Genomic DNA, 20,117 nt, shown 5'->3' with positions numbered 1-20,117 from the left:
CGTGGGGCAGGCAGAACACAGCCTTTGTGCCCTTCGCTTTGATGTTCCCTGAGCAAACCCCGTTGTGCTTTGGATCCCACACAGGGTCACTTAACTCATAAAGTAATACCTAGAATCCAGGAAGGCGCCCCCTGCACGTGTCCTGCCCTCACCCCAGTCCCAGCTGCAGGACCCCGAGGCTTTGGTCACGTGACACTGCCTTTGCTCACCCCTCCCTGCAGCAAGGGGCGCACTTCCAGGTCAGTCTCTTGCTGTTCTAGGCAGAGCTCAGGTGTCAGCTGAGGAGTCCAGTCTGCAGCTCCCTGAGGTGCATGCAGGTTCCCAGCAGGGTCTGTTCTCGGGGACACCCGGGCTCCGCTGTTCGCCTTTGCCCGGTTCTTGTTCCCCGTTCCTTCCCCCGATGTGGGGCACGAGGCCTCGTCCTGCCCCCCTGCCCCAAGACACTGCAGGCATCGGGAGCAGAACTGTTCCTGAAGGTTTAGGGTTAGGGGCGGGGCCCGGTCACCCCCAACAATCTAAAGTCACGCTGGAAACACGTCATTTTTCGGAGTGGGGTTTCTGGGGATGTCACACCATTTCCATGCCTCCGGCTCTGAGCCTGGGGTGGGCCAGTGCCCATGCTCCCACCCACGGTCTTGATACAGTTCAGCTCCACCCAGCAGCCCCTCCCCGCGCGCTCAGCGAGGAGGGACCCCGCTTCCTACACTGCAGACAACAGCCTCGCCTGTGGCTGGAGCCACCCTCCTTAGAAGGCACCACAGAACACTGACAATGTATCCTCTCTCTCCATCACTCAGTCTGCAAGTGCTGAGCGCCTGCCGTGTGCGGGCCCTGTTCTGTGCTCCCTGCCGCGGCCGCAACAGCGCAGACAAAAGCAGTACCCCGACGAAGCTGACCCACTGGGGACAGCAGGTGACCCCGCAAGCTATGTCAGCTGGGGACAAGAGCCCCAAATGGGAGAAAACAAAGCGGGGAGAAGGCCAGGAGTGCATCAGGGCCAAGTGCTGTCTTGTGAGTGATAAGCCCCCACCCGCAGGTCTGGCCAGTTTTGTAAGATTGGTGTCAGACTTCACAAACGTGTTGCCCTTCTCAGTTTCTAATGAACTTAAAGCACAAAGAAACATAAAGACAATCTGGAAGCAGTTGCTAGTTTTATAAAGTGTTGGGAAGAATATTAAATTGAAACTTAATTTTGTCTTTTTTACCTGACTGCGGGGCAAGGACTATTTACAAGAAGGTAACATTTGAACAGAGATCAAAAGATTGAAAAATGAGCCACGGACGTATATAGAGCAAGTATCGAAAGCAGAAGACACAGCACGTACAAAGACCCGGGGGCAGGGGCGTGTGCAGCGAGTTCAAAGAGCAGCGAGCAGAGGTGGGGCCTGGAGAATGGCCACCTGACGGGCTCAGGGAAACCTCTCCCAGGAGAGGCCTGGCGTGCTGCTCAAAACTGGCAGTCATCCAGAGTCCCAAAAGACAGCAAAGGGCTCAGCTCAAATTGAGAAGCATTTACTCAGTAACATCTGCAGACGCGGCGAACAGAGGAGGCTGTGTCAGTCAAGCGAGGGGCTGCACCCAGAGCCCCGCCTTGCAGAGCCGGCTTCAGTGGGTTGGCACTGGGGCCCCCTCCACCCCGGCCTCCCTGGGGTGCAGGAGCCTTTCCACGTGGCCTTGTAGACCCAGCAGCTGATGAGTAACTTCACCGCTTCCACAGCCGCCCCGGAACACAGGCAGGGCCGGAGGCGGTTGAGGGCTGCCTAGGCGCTGTGAGGGCGCGCCTTCTGAAATGCAGACAGAGGGGGACCCTGCCACTTGGAGCAAAAGCCTGTGTCTCTGCAGCCCCAGGGAGATGTGGGGGCTTCTCCCAGGGGGACCCCCTCCTGCCAGGCTCTGCTTTACAGAAGCCATTGCATCTAGTCCTCACTGCTTCCTGGAGGGTAAGTTCCAGGAGGAGTCCACGGTCACAGACGGGAAAGGAGGCTTGGAGACGTCGGGCTCTGGCCTAGACCTCACAGCTCACACGTGGCTGATCCCAGCTCCCCCATCTGCGGAGCCCAGGTCCCCCCCACCCCAACGCCACCAGGCCCTGGTCCCGCCATGTAGCTAAGGGTTAGGGCCCCCAGAACCCCAGGCTTCAGACACACACAGTGGGAGATGCGCTGGTGCAGAGACCAGCGTTAGCCTGGGTCCCTGGACATAGAAGCTTCCTCAGCCAATACTTGCTGAACTGAATCAACCCAGTTGCAAACCTACAAGAGCAAAGGGGTTCCTTCGCTCTGCATCCACCAGGTCCAGGCTGGAGGAATCCTGCCAGGGCCCTCAGCTTCAGCACTCCCCGTGGCCTTGATGTTTCTGAGCTACATGTGAGCAGAGCAAACAGCCCCGCCGATTCCGGAGACACGCCGTCCAGAGCGAGCTGACACCGACGCCGGCCAAGGGTTGGCTTAGATTCCTCTCAGCTGAACCCTCTCAGGGAAAATGATGGACGGCATGGCGTTCTATCCCAGACACTCCGGCCGGCCCCAACAGGGCGCCGTCCCCCAGAAGTGCCCCTCCTCCAGCACAAATCATCGTCTGCCTTTGCCTCCAAGCTGCGGATCTACTTGGGACCTCAGGGGTCCGTAAACTCTGGAATTAGCGCACGGGCAGCAGACACATATGTGGCTGGATTGCCTAAGAAGTCGCCAAAACTCTGGGATAAACTATTATTTCACCAACCCTCCCCCAACTAAATCTCACTTTTCTATAAATGAAACTTAAGCCAAGTCCAAGTTTTGTTTAAAAGCACAGCATGAACGCAGGACGGCGGCAGGGCTGGCGCTGCTTCCTGAGCCTGCAGCGCCTCCTGGAACCGAGTCCGACGCCGGCCTGAGCATCCTGCGGTGATGCCGCTGGGGGACTGGGAGGTGGGGACGCCCAGCCCCCCACCCCGTGCCACCTGCCCATGTGGCGCAGCTGCGGGCAGACCTAGAGCTCCCACCCCGCGAACGCTCAGTGAAGGAAGGAGCCCGCGGAGGCTGGCAAAGGCGGAGGCCAGCCCGTGCCTCCTTTCTGAGGAAAACCGGGACCTGGGTGTCAGGCAGACCTGGTCTTCAGTTCATTTACAAAACAGACTGGCCTTTGGACCAGGCACCGTCACCCCCAGCCTGGCAAGGAGGAGGCCCAAGGCCACTCGCTGTGGGGCTTGTGAAATAAAATTCAGAGTTTATGGCAAGACAAGAAAAATGTAACCGTGAAGCACTCTCTCTGCCCTTCGGCCTCCTCTCCCCTCTCACTGTGCACCGTGTGTCTGCGTTAATGCGCCCACCACACACCCCCCACCGTCGGCAGAAACTCCTGTTCAACCTCAGGGCGCAGCGTTCTCCCAGCACCAGCAGGGCAGCTCCTTAACATTCCTTCCTGGTCTTGCTAGGAGCCACGGTGACGCTTATATCTGGGTTGTGCATAAACTGTCAAGAGAACATCATTTGATGTGTGGCCCTTTGTCTCATAAACTTCTACAAATATGCCTTTATTTGGCAGGGGAGTAATTGGGCTTTTTATTTACTTTTTTAATGGAGGTACTGGGGGTTGAACCCAGGACCTCGTGCATGCTAAGCACACGCTCTGCCACTGAGCTCCACCCTCTCCCTGCCCCCCACACCCGCCGTGCCTTTATTTCTAAGGGGTGGAACAGTTCTAAGTTCTCTGAGATGCTGTTCTCAGGTTATAATCCTCAGATTTAGCTTGAATGAAGTTTTCCATTTCTTTTTTAGATTGATGGATTAATTTTTCATTGACAGGTTTGAGGGGAAGTGACAGGTGAGGGGCTTCCAGAGTGGGGTCCCCTTCAGGGCCAGCGGGTTCATACACCACTGTGCCCTCTGACCTTTCTCTGGGAACATCCACCCAAAGAGGTGCCCCACGTGGGCAGGGGGCCAGCAAGGGTGGGGCCAGGTCCCCCGGGAGGCCCTTGTTCTGGTCCTAACGGTGGGGGCTCTTGGCGGCTCCGGAACCACCCCAGAGGAGGCAGCTGTCCCCCCTTGTGGGCTATGACGCTACGTTTCCCTTTGGAGACGCAGATCACACTGAGTTCTTAAGCCAATGAGACAGGGGCCGGGCCACCTGCATTTTGACTCAGTTCAGCCTCGTGTTTGTCAGATGCCTGAACCCCTGCAATTCCTGCCGGCATGAGTCACAGCCTGCTGACTAAGGCTGTAGCCTGTCAGTCTTTAAATCCTATAATTACTTCTCGACCGAGGTTTTTAACAACAAACGTCGACAATATACTCAAGTGGCAGCTCCGGGGTGTGAGTCCCATTTCACAGGCACTTCCTCCCGAGCGCCATGGCTGCTCCCCCTGCGCCCACGTCCTGGCCTGAGGGTCACACTGACCATGATGACTCTGAAAAGGCAGCAGGTTCCACGCCCAGAATTTCCCCCAATCACTGACTTTCTGGTAGTAAGAGGAGATGTCACCGCCCTTTCCTCCCCAGGAGCCATTCTGGCAACGCTATTTATTTTTAACACAGCTGAGCTGGTCACTTTATTCTTTTTTTTTTAAGTCAGGTATAATTGATTTACAATGTGTTAATTTCTGGTGCGCAGCATAATGATTCAGTTATATATGTGTATATTCCTTTTCATATGCTTTTTTTTTAATTTTATATTTTCTTTTAACATTTTTTATTGATTTATAATCATTTTACAATGTTGTGTCAAATTCCAGTGTAGAGCACAATTTTTCAGTTATACATGAACATATATATATTCACATTTTTTTCTCTGTGGGCCACCATAAGATCTTGTGTACATTTCCCTGTGCTATACAGTATAATCTTGTTTATCTGCTCTACAATTCTGAATCCTTTTCATATTCTCTTTCATCATAGGCCACTACAAGGTATTGAGTCTAGTTCCCTGTGCTGCACAGTAGGACCTTGCTGTTTATCTATTTTATATATAGTAGTTAGTATCTGCAAATCTCGAACTCCCAATTTTTCCTTTCTCACCCCCTTTCCCCGCTGGTAAATACATTTGTTCTTCATGTCTGTGAGTCTGTTTCTGGTTTGTAAATTAGTTCTTTTGTGTCCTTCTTTTTAGATCGGCAACTTTATCTTAAATGATGGATGCATGAATACGTGCGGAAGTCTGCCCATGAAAATGCTGCAAAGGTGAGCATGAGGCTGGAGGGGACGCAGGCATGCTTTGCCACAATCTGGTCCCAAGGTGCTGGACAGAGTCCCCCTTCTTTGCCTTCAGAACCGTGAGCCTCCCTCCCCTCCCCTGCCCCATTCTGACCGCACGGCTCACCACCTCCTCCGCAAGCCCTCTGGTTCGTGGGGATCCCTTGGCTGGAAGGCCCCCCCCACCCTTCCCAGCCAGTTCTGAATCCCAGGGCCCTGTAGGAGCTGCTCAGTGAGTTTGGGAATGCACTGAGCCCTCAATGGGCCCCTCCCGGCTGACTGTGGACCCTGCCCAGGCTTTGGAGTCGGTGAACTGTTGGAATAGGTGCTATGAGTCCATGGTGCTACCCTGGGAGAGCATCCAGCCCTCACATCATTCCATGTCGTCCCCCCTATTCCTAACCCCATGTTGGGCATTGAACTGTGGCCCCAAAATGCAGCAGTAGCCCAAACCCTCAGTACCTGTGCTTGTGACCTTATTTGGAAAAAGGTCTTTGCAGACAGTCAAGCTAAGACGAGGTCATCAGGGTGGGCCCTCATCCTAATTAGACTGCGTTCTTGTGAGAAGGGAAGATTCAGACAGAGGCGCACAGGGGGACACCACATGAAGACGAAGGCGGAGATCGGGGCCATGCTTCTCGAGTCTGAGGAACCCCAGAGATGGCCAGCACGTCGCCAGAAACTACGGAGAGCCTGGAGCGGAGTCTCCCTCCAAGTCCAAGAAGGAACCGACCCTGCCCACGCCTCGGTCTCGACTTCCAGCCCCCAGAGTTGAGAGGGAACACCTCTCTGTTGTTTGAGCCGCTCGGTTGCAGTACTCTGTCACAGCAGCCCTCAAAGCCCCATCTTCACAAATGAGCGCCGAGGCACAGAAAGGTGGCGTAAGGCAGGAAGCAGCGGGGCTGGTTTTGAACCCCAGCGGTGACAGAGCCGGCAGTCCGCATTCCCTCAACAGGAATGTGTGGGGAGATGTGTCAAAGCGAGCGGGACGGCTTCGGGGGTGGGGTCACAGTCAGGAGACGAGCTTCTTAGGGTCCTGTGTCTGGCGGGGAGGATGTGATCCCTGAACAAAATACTTCCTCCTGTCTGACCCAAGGTCCCTCTATAGCAAACCCTGAACACCTCCTCCCTGAAATGAGCCTGCTACGCTCCCCTGCTTTGTAATATAAAGGGAAACACGTTTGTAACTAGAACAGCTGCTTTCGACACGTGAGTGGCTGGGCGAGGACTGTGCTTGGGCTGACGTGCTGAGCACCACAATGAGCAATGACAGAAGCCAGAGATGCAGGCGGAGACGCACTGAATGGACCACTCAGATCCCATCAGGGGTTGCCATTGGAAACCCGGTTTTATGAAATGATGAGCAGAGCTAGGTGAAGATCAGAACAAAGCGAAGCGCAATCTTCTGTCAATTTGTGTGGCGTATGCACTCCTAGAGAATTATATTAATGCCACACAAAAATATCTGTGTTTGTTGGTCAGTTCGGGCGGCCAGAACAGAACACCGCACTTGGACAATTTAAACCACAGGCATTCATTTCTCACAGTTCTGGAGTCTGGATGTCTGGGATGTGGCTTCTCGGTGACGCCCTCTCCCTGGTTCATGGGTGACCGTCTTCTCACTGTGTCCTCACCTGTGGAGGGAGAGGGGGAGCCCTCCAGCCTTCCCCTTATGGGGCCCCTAATCCCTTCGGAACAGGGCCCCACCCTTACGACCTCATTTAACCTTAATTACTTCCTTGTTCCAATACACTGGGGGTTCAGGACCTCAGCAGATGGATTTGGGGGGGCACAGTCCAGTCCACAGCAGTGTTTAGACGTCACACACACTTACGATCTAGGGTGGGCTCACAGTTAACAGGATGCTCCCACCTGAACGTGTGCCCGGATCTTCTGTGTGTGACTCCATCCTGCACTTTGCTGGGTGGGAAGCCTGACTTGTTCCAAACAGAAACCACCAGAGGCCCTAAGTCTTGGGCCATCAAACATAGCCAGAGACTCAAAACATGCGGCGGGGGGCTGCCCAGCTGAGCTCCCCACCCGCAGGAAGGCGCCGAGAACACCTCCGCAGGGATGGCGTGTGGAGGAGAGGACTTCAGCAGTGTTTCTGGGGCAGACCTGGGGAGAGTCGTTTTTTTAGTATTTGTTCTGCTTGAGGATCACTGTGTTTCCTCAGCTGGTGTCTTTTGGAAACTGCTCAGCCCCCATCTCTTCAAATATTGTTTCAACCCCATGCTCTCTCCCCACCACCTGGGACTCTGACCACACCCACACTGGGGCTTACATTGCACAGAGGGTCATTTAGGCACTTGCTGTGGGTTGTTTTTTGTTGTTGTTTTGTTTTACCGCTTTTAATTATTGAGGGGGTAACTAGGCTTATTTATTTTTATTTTATAATAATTATTATCTTCAATGGAGGCATACTAGGGATGGACTCCAAGACCTCGTGCATGCGAAGCCCGTGCTCCAGCACCGAGCGACCGCTGCCTCCTGCTGTGCTGGTTTAAAGTTCTAACTAAACTTCTCCGTGCGCTTTGCTTTGGGCGTTTCGCGTTAATCCGTCCCTCGGTTCACGCACCCCGCCTGGGTCCGGCCTCCCGGCAAACCCGGCCCCGACCTGCTCACTTCAGGGGACGCCCTTTCCTGCGCGGCTCTCTCGGTCCCGGTCCCGGCTGGCCGGCGCGTCCTCGGCGCGAGCTGGCGCGCGTGCGGTCCGGCGCCCGCAGCCGGACCTCGGAACCGCGCTCCCTGCGCCCCCAGACCCCGGGGCTGGCGCCTTGCCCTCAGGGGGCCCGCGGGGTGCGCGCACGGCTGTGCACGGCTGCGCCCCCAGCGCTGGTCACCGCGCTGGCGACACTTGGGACAAACCAAAACGGGCCCGGGAGCTCGCTGAAGGCTCCGCCGCCAACGGCGGGACAGGGCGTGCGGCTCTGGCCCCGCGCCGGCAGGACCCGCAGAGCCGTCGGGCCTGTGGTTCGAGGCCACGCCGTTCAGAAAGCAGGTCTTCCACCGAGAGCGACGGGCTCGGCGCACCTGGGCCCCGCAGACAAGCAGGGGCCTGAGAGGAGCCCAGCGGGCGCGGGGGGGCGGCACGGGGATGGGGTGCGCGGCCGGCCCCTCCCACGGGGACCCCGGCCCGCCCCGCGGCCGCTCCTCCCCGCGCCGCTGGTTTCACTCCCGCCTCTCTGAGCGCCTGGAGTTGAATTCACGCAGGTTAAGTGAGACTCGAGTGAAAACGTAGTGACAACCTAAACATCCATTAACTGGGACCAGGATTTGCTGAAGAAAAATAAGAACGTCCACGTGTCCGAGTCCAACAGCCACGAAAACCAGCGGCGTGAAGTGAGCGCGGGGCGGGGGGGAGGGGGGCGCGGCTCAGCGGCCGAGCTCGTGCGCCGCTGCGCGGCCCGGGCCGCCTCCCCAGTACGTCCATTTGGAACAAACGAATGAATAGACCTGATTACCTCCCCTCCCCCCAGAATTATCCTTGACATGGGAAGACGCATACCACCGTATGTTAATGAAAATGGTAGGTTATAAAATAATGTGACAGATCTATTTTACTCTTAAAAAGAAACATAAAAATTCTAGGTTTACATCAAAATACTACCAATGGGTCATAGAATTACACACAATTTTTATTTATAAACATGTATTATTTTAATTCATAGATCTCAGTTTTTAGAATAGTTATACATTTATAGAAAACTTAAGGACGTAGTAAAGAAAATGTCCATATACCCCTCCCACACACATGGTGTCCCCTGTTGTTAACCCCTGGAATTAGTGTAGTACGTTTGTTACAATCAGTGAGACGGCGTTATAACATTATGAGTAACTAAAGCCTGCAGTTTGCACAGCGTTCGCTCTTGGTGGTGTACATCCGATGGATTTTGACAAATGTGTAATGACACGTGTCTACCATTAACGTCTCACACAGAGCAGTTTCACTGCCCTAAAAATGCTGTGTGCTCCGCCTGTTCACCCCTCTCTCCCCCTTACCCCCGGCAACCACCGATTTTCTCTTACAACCTCTGTAGTTTGACCCTTTCCAAAGTGTCACACAGTCAGAATCACCTGTAGCCTTTTCGGACTGGCTTCTCCCACTCAGCAATACACACTGTTTCCTCCAGGTCATTTGTGCTTTGATAGCTCATTTGTTTAACTTCAGAATAACATTCCACTCGGTTTGCTCATCCATTCAACTACTGAGGGGCATCTTGGTTGCTTTCACCCTTGGCAGTTGTGAATAAAGCTGCTATAAATGTCCATGTGCAGGTTTTTGTGTGGACGTAAGTTTTCAACTAGGTAAATATCAAGGAATGTAACTCTATGGCAAAACTACGTGTAGCTTTATTTTAAAAGCAGCCAGACTGTTCCAAAGTGGAGGTGCCATGTTGTGTTCCCGCCAGCAGTGAATGGGAGTCCCTGTGGCTCCACGCCCTCGTCAGCATCTGGTGTTGTCAGGGCTCTGAACTTGAGCCATCCTGATAAATGATCCCCCATAGCTGCGTTAGTTTGCGCTTCCCCGGTGACATATAACGCTGGCAAAGCTTTACATGCTTGTTACGTGCGTATTTTCTTTGGTGAGGGGTCTGTTCAGGTCTTTTGCCCATTTTTAATTGGGGTGTTTGTTTTCTTATTATCAGGTTTTAAGAATTCTTTGTATATTTTGGACATCTTTTGTATATTTTTGTATGTTTTGTATATTCTTTGCATTCTCTGATGGTGGAACACAACACAGCGACTCACAGACAGATAGGAGGCTGAACTCTGTTACCTAGAGCTCCAAATGAGAGAAGGCTGCCACGCAGGGCCACATCAAGGCTGCACCTGGGGGTATCAGCAGACTGACATGACCAAGGAAAGACTTGAGGAGCTTGAAGACCCATCAGTAGAAACCAGCTCAAAAGCAGAGAAAGACATTGAACAGAAGATCCAGGAACTATGGGACAATTACAAAAGGCGTAGCCCACGCGCAGCTGGAACCCCAGAAGGAGACAAAGGAGAGAAAGGAACAGAAGAAACATTTGAGGGAACGATGGCTGATGATTGTCTAAAACCAGTGGCAGACACCAAAGCACAGACCCAGGAAGCTAAGAGAACACCAAGTGGGATAAATGCCGAAAAGACTGCACCCAGGCATGTCATATGCAAACTGCAGGAAACCAAAGACAGAGGGAAACTTAAAAGAGGTTGAAGGAAAAAACCAGCTGGCCTGTGGAGGCACAAGGGTGAGGATTACCTCTGACGTGTCCCCAGAAACCACGCGGGCAGGAGGAGGTGCAGTGAGATAGTTGGCGTGTTCAAAGGACAAGAACCAGCGTGCACTCCGTACCCAGTGACACCTTCCTTCAAAAGTGGAGGAGGGAGAAAGACTCTCTGACAAACAAAACCTGGGGCATTTGTTGCCAGCAGACCTGCCTTGTGAGAAATGTAAAGAGAAGTTCCCTGGGTGTGTGCTCAGAAGCATTTCTGAGTCATCTTTCTCTGGTCACCTGGGACAGCAAGCTGGAGGGCTGGCGTTTCTCTCCATCTTTACAGCTGGGCCCTGGAAGTGCTCCTGGAGGCAACACCCTCCCGCCTCAATGTGTCCCCTCCCCAAGGGTTTTTAACTCTCAAGTTAGTCCACACTCAGCCTCCAGCCATTTGTCAAGCATGATTTTCACTGTTCCTGCAGTTACTGCTTCTGGAAGCTTCCACCCCAGCCAGCACTGGTCCCTGCCCTGAAGGAGTTAGCCTGGTGGGAAGCTGGTTTTATTAATCACCAGCACGTGTGGGAGCACACGCTCGGGTTAACAGATTTCGATATTGTAATGATCGCTTTACCAAATCGTATTCTCTCCTTTATGTAGGCACATAAGACATGTATAACCAAAGCCCACGCTTTCTGTGCTTGTCACTGTGCTGCTGCTTCAAAGCAAAGTGTCCCACAGCACAAAGGCTGAACTCTCGATACCAGTCCCCTCCTCATCTGCAGAACTTCGCTCAGCTGCCTCGGAGCCGCTTTGCCAGCGGGACCTGCTACAAACTGTCTCCTCTCCGTAAAAAGCAGAGACACGCTCTGCTCGCTTTGCTGAGCTCGAGGTCCTAGGCTCAGGGCTGCTTGCGCTCATGGAAAGCCACAGCTCATCCCCCGCCCTGACCGGCAGGACACGCTTCGCTCATCAGGCGCAGGTGGACAGTGTGGGCCTCTCCTGCTCGCAGAAGACAGTGCCCGAGCCCTCGGCTGGGGACAGCGGGGCTGCTTCGCGCGCTCAGACGACTTCTGATCGTTGTGCGGCGACTCTGCGGTGGTCTGGGTTTTCATTATCAATTGTTGGGAACACTGTAACCTCGCTCATGATTGTTTGAGGCTTAAAATAACCGTTTGTACGGTCAATATTGTAACCTTCTCTCGAGTATAAATTAAGATCACAATGTTTCTGTTTCTCACTAACTGAAACCGCTGGCCTGCGTCCCTGCACGTGCACCGTCCCCTTTACTCATTCCTACGGCGCATTTCACTTTGGCTCTTTGTCTGACTCTTCTCAATAAATACCGGAGCTCTGGAGGGGCTGGTCTCCGGCTCCCTCTCACTCTCTTGACCTGATACAGTCTTGAGTAATCTCATCCTTCCGCAGTGGGATTTTTGCTGGACAAAACCCATGACGGACAGAACCCATAAGCATGTGTTGTGTGTATCATCTGATGTGATTCCCACAGGAAATCTGAGCCAGCGATGCTGTTATCGCCCCGTTTTCCAGATTAGGCAGAGGTGAGCTGAGGGTTCACCTCGGGCTTGCACAGTCCTTAGTAAGGACCACAGGTGGGCGAGCCAGGGACTCTCACAGGCTCTGACGCTGTGCGATCAGGTCTGGGTCAGCCCTGGGCTGAGGAGGGCTGGCCTGTTTGGCGTGATAGCAGAGGCCAACAGAAGACCCTATACCTCCTGATGACATATTTAAGATCATTTAAAACTCTAAACGGAGTAACTGTGGTTCAGGCATCCAAAATGGAGATGGGTGGCCATTGTGGATGTGGTTTCAAAATATTCCTGCATCAAGAACTTGAATTTTCTGAACTGTATCAAAATCAAGGATACACAAACCTTTCCCTAAACAGTATGTTGGCCCCTGCCAGCTGCCAGCTGCAAGCTTGTAGTTTCAAAGTACCCCCTGGACACAGGCTTCTCAACTATGTAATCATTTCCAACCCTAGCCAATCCTTGCTTAACAAGCACCCTTAACTTCTTCCAGCTCCAGTCCTAATTCTTGGCAAACAATTTCATAACTTTGTGTCTTTTTTGCCTCTATCAGCCTCCCCCTTTCTGTAGTCTGGCAGAACACAATTCAAGTGCTTCTTAAATGTGTCTGCAGGGCTACAGTCCTAACAAACTCCAAAAACAAAAATGCCTCTTTATTTCAACCACGTCTCCATTCTTGGAATTCTTGGTTAACACTCTAAAAATCCAGCTCCTACAATTAGATCAGTCCCTTTTATTTGCATATATAATTTCTATAAAACTATAGGGAGACGTTACACAAGTTCTTCTCTAAAAATGTCTCCTGTGTTTTTTATTTCCCAATTTTCAAGAATTCTTTAAGAATACAGATGCCTGGGAACTACAGTCACTATCTTGTAATCACCTATAATGAAAAAGAATATGAAAAAGAGTGTATGCATGTATGTGCATGACTGAAACATTGCGCTGTGCACCAGAGATTGACACAACATTGTAAACTGACTACACACCAATTAAAACAAAAACAAAAAAATACAGATACCTGATGTGTCTGTGTTAAAATTTTCTTCAGCTGCTCACAGGAGTGTCAATTACACACTTTCTTAGAATACAGTTTGGCAATATGGATTTAAGGATCTGAAGATTCCGCTTCAAGGAATCCATACTAAGAAAGTAACTAGAAATGTACAGAAAGATTTACTTGCAAGTAAGTCCGATGAAATAGTTGTAACACTGAAGAGCTGGAGACAGCCTATCAAGTAACAGAGGATTAAAGGAATTCTTGTAGCTCCACATGATGGAGATAATGAAGCCGTTGAAGACCGCGGAGAAAAAAAATAATATAAAAAATAAATTAGAAAGCAAAGAAAAAATAAAAGTTTTAAAAAGACCGTGGAGAAATAGTGGAGGACATGTTGAAAGTATAAAAATATACTACAGGGGGGAGGGTAGAGCTCGGCGGTAGAGTGTGTGCTTAACATCACGAGGAAGTGAGTTCAATCCCCAGTACCTCCATTAAAAATAAAAATAAAATAAATAAAAAATCAAGGACACCCCAAAGTTAAATATATATATATTATAATGTATATACATAATACATTACCATCCCAGTGTTTAAAAAATCTGACGTCAGTACGCTTCTTGAGCACTCACCATGCGTCACACACCTGCCGTGCACCCTGTGAAAGCAGGTGCGCTTAGAAAGGAGACCAGCAGGCTGCGCCCCCTCAGGCGCAGGGGCTGAGGAGCTTGTTTCTCCGCAGTGTTTCTAGTCTTGCCGCGCTTTCTGCAACACGAGTCCTCTTACAACCAGAGCAGCCGTGAGTGACGTTTGAGAATCGCCGTGGCGTGCGGTACGTAGAAAGGAAAGGAACCCCTGCGGCAAAGCTAACCCAAGCCCGCCAAGGCAGCGAGGCTGCCTCCAGGGAGACGGGAGGAAGACCCAGCGCCCGGGGAAGGCGAACTCACAGCGAAAGGGAGGATTTCCTCGCTTTCTCTCTTGTCTTTCTTGGTGAACAATTTACCCCAGCAGGCCCCTTGAGGGTCTAAAATTCTTGGCTGTTGGCCCAGATTCTGAATCTTTTCTTGTTAGAGTGTCACTGTGGGAGGGGGGCGGGGGGAGAGGAAACGCTTCAGGGAAGGCTGGCCAGGACAGAGCGCAAGGCGTGACGATACCTCTGCAGGCGGGGACTCTGAGCAGCGAACGCCCCTCGCGGGCTCCCCTTCAACTCAACACACGCTCCCCCGATCTCGCGAGAAAACTGTCCAGGTGGCCTGGGGCTGCTAGGGGTGGAGCCTAGAGCTTCTCGGGGTGGAGCCTGGAGCTGCTGGGGTGGAGCCTGGAGCTTCTCGGGGTGGAGCCTGGAGCTGCACGGGGTGGAGCCTGGAGCTGCTCAGGGTGCAGCCTGGGGACCCCGGGGAGCCTGGGAGGCTGTCACAGGGGCCCGCTAGTGACCCGAAGACAGCAAGCTGAGCTTCACACCAGACAAGCGTGCTTGAGGATTAAAAAGTCAAACTACACCGGACAGCCCAGGAAAGAATCCAGGGTATTTTCTAGAATTTTGAAAAGACACTGGCCCAAAGTGTGGGTGGGTGGGGCGCGGAGGTAGTTAGGTTTATTTATTATTATTATTTATTTAATGGAGGGACTGGGGACTGAACCCATGACCTCGTGCATGCTAAGCATGTGCTCTACCACTGAGCTACACTTTCCCCTTCAAAGTGTTTTAAAGGTTCAAAAAATCTTGTCTAGTCCCAAGATTAAGCAAAATAATAATAATAACTTCTAATTAAAATTTTTTTTAATTTCTTATTTTTTTATCTATTCTAATTTTTGTTTAAACTTGTAACTCAGCCTTGAGGTTCCACTGTTGCCTGTTAAGAAAGACATTCTAACTGGGAAATGACCAGAAGTCTGCTCCCAAAAGGATGGAGCAATTTCTTAAACATGGAAGGATTTCAAACTAGAGTCTTCATTCCATAAAAATGGCGCCTGGAGTCCCTTAGTCATGAGAGAATGCAGAATTTTCCACCAGCTTCTGTTCAGCAGGGCCAGGGGAATCTTGGCTAAGCACTGAAGAGGGAACTCTCACTGAATGCTCCATCATGCTAGGCGCTGAGTCTGTCTGCTGAATGCCCCTAACATCACTTGGACATGATACTGGGATTACTTCCCTCCTCTGGTTCCCGCCCCTCCCAGCGCCAGTCCCAGCCTTGAGATGGAAAACCTGACTTTCACAGGCAAACTCACCAAACCCCCGAGCCCCCGCTCCAAACCACTCCTCTGCCCAGCTTACACTCTGGGAGGCACCGTCCCTCAGCCATGACTGCCCCAGGGGCGGGGACCACACAGCTGGAGACAGCCCTGCACCCTGGAGCCTGCGGACCGTTCTAGCCAGTCGCATGCGGCCTGGCACCTGCCCTGCCTTTCTCGTTGATGCAGCGGTAAAGATTCCTGCTGGTAAAAGACGTGTTCACATATTGAGATATATATAACACGTGAGTTCACTTGAATTTGATGCTGACTAAAACAGCCTGTGTGTGGCCCATCGAACATGCATCGTGCATCTGCTTTAATTATTATGGAAAAGGGCACATTGACCAGGAGTAAAGAAGGTCCATCTTGAAAAACAAAAAAGACCAACCGCCCGTCTTCCCGGGGCGCCGGTGCTGGTCCTCCTTTGATGATCAGGCCCCTCCCAAGTGCTGAGGCCACGCTGACTCGCTGTGTCTGTGCTGGTCTGTTTTTATTTAGAAACCTTGAGAAAATGCAATCCTGACTTGCTGAATGCTCTTTGTTCTGACAAGACGCAAAACTCTGCTGGGAGCCCTGCTTCTCCGGAGCGGTTTCTCGGAGGAGGCTGGGAAGCGGGCTTCCAGGCTGGTCCTCAGTTTGGCTCAAATAAAACTCTTTTCTATTCTTATTATTGATTGTTTATTGATTATTTTCATCGACAGTGCCCATGCCTTCCCCTCGCTCCTTCTGCCTCCTGACCCAACCCAGTGATTCCCGGCGTGGCCCTGCTGGCGTGGCACTGTCACCTGAAACGCTGTTTGCCTCTTGATGGGTGTCGAGCCAAAAGACACAGCGAAGCCAAAGAGTGGGAGGAGGAAGGATGTATTACTTGCACCAAGTAAGAACACTGGGGATCTTTCCCAAAGCGGGGTCTCCCCAACAGCAAAACTGGGGAAGTTTAAGCTAAGGGCACATGCATATTCATGTAGGGCAGTTGACAGAGTCCAAGCTTTAGTGGATTGAAGTCAAGGGTCAGGAAAGGTCAACATCTTCATCCCTTGGGTTCCAGCTGATCTGGTGGTTGAGCTTCAGGCTAACCTGGACCCACTGAAACAGATCTGGGACTCTTTACAACTGATGTGTCATCTTTGCTGTTGTTCCTTCTCTTGCCTGACAACAGTCCTTGTTTCTGCATTCTTTTGTCCCCTTAAGATCGTGAATTACTGAGACCTGTTCCAGAACGAGCACCGTGACCAGGCTCAGATCACAAACGGCTTAGGCTAAAAACGGCTTCTCTTGTGTCAGGAAGAGCTCGCCTGGTTCTCTTTGTCGGGACGCCCATCCTGTCTGCTTACAGCATGCCCCCACCTCTTAGGAACTGTGAGTGACAAGCTGTCTTTACTGGCAGGCATCTCCTGATCTGTTTGTTGACCTCACCATATCTGAATAATAATACAAGCTGAATTTTTAAACACTTAGCTAAACGTCTCAGCCAAACAAGACCAGCCACCAGCAGGGCAGGAAGTGGCCTTGTGGAATGTGTTATAGTTCAATAGGTAGTGTGGTCTGAAAATCATGACAGGGCTTTGAAGGCATGCATAGCCCATAAGGCAAAGGGATGTTCTCAGTCTGCTGGGGCTGTTGTCACAGAAGACCACATGCTGGGCAGTGTCACAGATACATCTTCTCCCAGTTCTGGAGGCTGGAAGTGGGACTCAAGGTGCCACTGGCTCGGTTCCTGGTGAGGGCCCTCTTCCTGCCTTGCAGACAGCCACCTGCTCACTGTGTCGTCACGTGGCCTGTCCTCAGTGCTTGCACACACAGAGAGAGTGAGCTCTCTGGGTTTTTTCTCCTCAGGACACTAATGTAAGCGGATGGGGTCAGGGTCCCCAGAGAAGGAGAACCAGGCATGGCTTTCCTGACACAAGAGAAGCCATTTTTGGCCTAAGTCATTTGTGACCTGAGCCTGGTCACATTACTCTTCCTGGAACAGGTCTCAGTAATTCATGATCTTAGGGGGAGTGGGGGGGTGCGGGAACAAAGGAGAAGCAGTCAAGAAACAGTAGTTCAGTGGCAAAACTGGGTCCTAGCTCCTCCAGGGATGTACGTAACATCTGACAAATGTCCTTGAGTCTGTGGGAACCAAGGCCCCACTCACCGTTCCGAGGAGAATGATGGTGCTGACGCGCATGACTTCACTCTGTCTGCTGCCTGGGCCCCTTCATGAATATGCAGGGACCCTTAGCTTAAAATTTTCCCAGTTTTGCCATTCGGGGAGATACTCGTCAAATAAAATTCATATTTCATGGCAAGACAAGAAAATTTGATTTTTTAATTCTTTTTTATGACTAATATCCCCTTGCATGCGTGTATATGTGCTTATATAACATACATGTGTGTCTGTGTGTCTCACGTCTTTCTTTCCCTGTTATGCCTGGGGAGCCTCCCCAGGCAGAGCTGTGCTCCTGTCCTAATTCCTGCAGGGGCTCCCCAGCCTCACTTTTCATGATTCTTCTCTTACTTTATTAAAAATATTGTTTTTACTTTATTATTTTTTTGGGGGGGAGGTAGTTAGGTTTATTTACTTGTTTTATTTTTTTAATAGCAGTACTGGGGATTGAACCCAGGACCTTGTGCATGCTAAGCACGCGCTCTACCCCTGAGCATGCCCTCCCCCAAGACAAGAACGTAAACACAAGTTCTTCTCTGCCCTTTGGCCTCCTCTCTCCCCACATGTGGATTTGTTACGGAACTTGTGTTCCTGTGTCCGATGCACAGTGAGGCCCAACAAACTGAAAGGTTACAGTTTGGAGCAGAAAAAGGTTTATTGCGGGGCCAAGCAAGGAGAATGGTGGCTTGTGCCCCCCACCCCAAAAGCCCCCTGAACGCCAAGGGTCTCACTGAAGCATTTTTAAAGGCCACGTGAGGGGGTGCACCCCAGGGTGTGGTATCAGCTCATGCACAACCTCTGATAGGCTGATGCTGCAGGGTGATTAACATTATCAGGCCTTAGGCACCAGGAGGTCTGGGGGCCGCATGCTCATGGTCATCAAGTAGTTAACTTCTCGCATTTGACGGCGGCTTTAGCATCTGAAAAACTCAGGAAATATACATGAGATACTTTATCTGGATACTTCAGAGCGGCCCTACAGCAGAGGATGGGGGGGGGGGGTTCTGCTCCAGGAAGGCCCTACAGGGTCCTGCTCAGGTACACACTGCGCGTCTGCATTGTGCATCAGCCAAACCTCCCCCACTGGTGGGAATATCTGCTCAACCATGAAGGGCAACATTCTCCCAGCACCAACAAGAAACTCCTTAAGAGATAACATTCCTTCTCCATCTCGTAAGGGGTCACAAGACCCACCAGGATGCCGCTGAGCTCTGTATTATGTAAACTGTCAATAACATGTCATGTGTGTCCAACCTTCTGTCTCAAAAAACTAGTATCATTGTGCCTTGATTTCTAAAGGGCAGAACAGTTCTCAGAGGTTTCTGAGATGCTCTTCCCGGTTTATAACCCTCAAATTTGGCTCGAATAAAATTTTCCGTTTCTTTATAAGGTTGACTGATTAATTTTTCCTCTACACACTGGTGAAGGAAAAACCAGTGTTCTCCCTACTTGCTGCAAGTAATAATAAATCCTTCCTTCTCTCGGTCTTTGGCTTGGCTGCTTTTGGCTTGACGTACACCAAGAGGTGTATCCAGTTTTCAGATAACGCTAATCCTATCAAATCAGAACCCCACCCTTAGAACCTCATTTAACCTTAGTTACCTCCTAAAGGCCCTGCCTCCAAATGTCATCACTTTGAGGGCTCGGGCTCCAACACGTGGATTTTGGGTGGACAAAGTATTCAGGGAGAGGGAGGAACTGTAGATGACGGATCAGAGGAGGGGTGAGGTTGGCTGCAGAGAAAGGATTCCTCAGGCCCCCCTAGGAGCCAAGGGCAGCTGACCTCACAGAGCAGGAAGAACAGGGCAGTAAGGACAGTGGCTAGTGCTGCTGGCCGCTGTGGATTCCAGGGGCTCTCACCCGGCAACGCCGTCACTGACTCTGTAACCTCTGGTTTCTCTCCCTCAGTTTCCTCACCTGTGAAACAGGATGAATCTGCACGTGCAGGGTAGTCATGAAGATTACGTGTGTTAACTCGGGAAATATGCTCAGCACACAGCAAGCACCTAAGTGTTAGCTGTTACTAACCAACAGTTGATTATTATTGACCCCGGCACTTCCTCTTTAAAATCTGGACAGTAGGCCCTGTCCTCTTCCTCACTGTCCCAGGCACTGTATCCGCCTTCTCACCAGGCTAGAGAGATTTAAACAAGCTCCCCTGGGCCACCAGAGAGACGGAAGTCACCATGTCTGCAGGGAGGAAATCCTGTGGGCAGCGGGGTGAGAGTGGGAGGTGAAGCGCAGGGTGGTGACCGCAAGGCTGGGCGCCACCCGATTGGGTTTGTCCTTGCCGCAGGTTCTGAACAAGGACCCTGGGCGGGGGGTGGTGGCACCCGGCCACGGGCTGGCCTGGAACACCCTGAGGCCTGACAAGTGTAGGGGTTGGGGAACTGGGCGCCTGGAGGCCCCAAGAGTTTCCGGGCTCTGCGGAAGTGTCCACTCCCCAGGCCTCTGCGGGGGTAGGTCGAGTCCCCGCTGGCCTCGTGGCCCCGCATACCCTAGGCAGGGGTGCCCCCCTGAGCAAGTGAGGCATGGATCTTTCGTCCTGTGGGGCGGGCGCGGGGCTCCTGCGTCCTAGCTCCGTTCGCGCGGTGGCCGCAGGGGCAGGGGACTGCACTTGGGTTCCGAGCTCTGCAGGCCCTGGAGTGGGGACTGGGCACTGGGCGCCGCTGGGCCCTGGGGAGGGCAGTTTCGGCAACTCCCAAACCGGCTGCCCCTCCGCTGGCACCCTTGCCCTCGCCCACTCCCGTGGCGCCGCGCCCCCACGTTTCCTCTTTGAGGATCCTTGTTGGACCCGCTCGTGGTCCCGCAGCGCCGGGG

General features: G+C 52.1%; 1 protein-coding gene across 1 annotated transcript in view; it reads left to right on the top strand.

Moving 5' to 3' along the window:
- The window catches only part of RRP1B (ribosomal RNA processing 1B), a 41,708-nt gene extending 25,893 nt beyond the window's left edge, over positions 1-15,815 (top strand). The window contains exons 17-19 of the transcript XR_012500042.1: positions 5,086-5,156; positions 5,737-13,745; positions 14,747-15,815. The gene's annotated coding sequence lies outside the window, so the exon portion shown is untranslated. The remainder of the gene's footprint in view (positions 1-5,085; positions 5,157-5,736; positions 13,746-14,746) is intronic.
- The last annotated feature ends 4,302 nt before the right edge of the window (positions 15,816-20,117 follow it).

The sequence above is a fragment of the Camelus bactrianus genome, chromosome 1 (genome assembly GCF_048773025.1).
Source record: "Camelus bactrianus isolate YW-2024 breed Bactrian camel chromosome 1, ASM4877302v1, whole genome shotgun sequence".
Taxonomy (NCBI): domain Eukaryota; kingdom Metazoa; phylum Chordata; class Mammalia; order Artiodactyla; family Camelidae; genus Camelus; species Camelus bactrianus.
The sequence above is the reverse complement of the archived record's forward strand: the minus strand, read 5'-3'. Positions and strand labels throughout refer to the sequence as shown.